This window comes from Penaeus monodon, chromosome 20 (genome assembly GCF_015228065.2).
Source record: "Penaeus monodon isolate SGIC_2016 chromosome 20, NSTDA_Pmon_1, whole genome shotgun sequence".
NCBI lineage: Eukaryota > Metazoa > Arthropoda > Malacostraca > Decapoda > Penaeidae > Penaeus > Penaeus monodon.
This window is the reverse complement of record NC_051405.1, coordinates 19,492,441-19,492,700: the sequence shown is the minus strand read 5'-3', so window position 1 is coordinate 19,492,700 and position 260 is coordinate 19,492,441.

The window sequence follows — 260 nt, the reverse complement described above, 5'->3', positions numbered from 1 at the left end:
GTGTGCGTGTGTGTGTTTTTGTCTCCGTATCTCTTTCCCTTAGTCCAACCATCGTAGTAAACAAAACTTTCAGAGCTTTTATTCCTCCCTCCAAATTATGCTTCATTTTTGCGAAGATTTCTGCTTGTATAAAAAAAAGAACAAATTTTCTCCGTATCTTTTACTCCCATCAAAGAAGGAAACATTTGGAGGTCCGAAGAAATCTATAATAAAGATATCCAAACAGATCTTTGAGTGAGTGATGTGTGGATCAACAATGC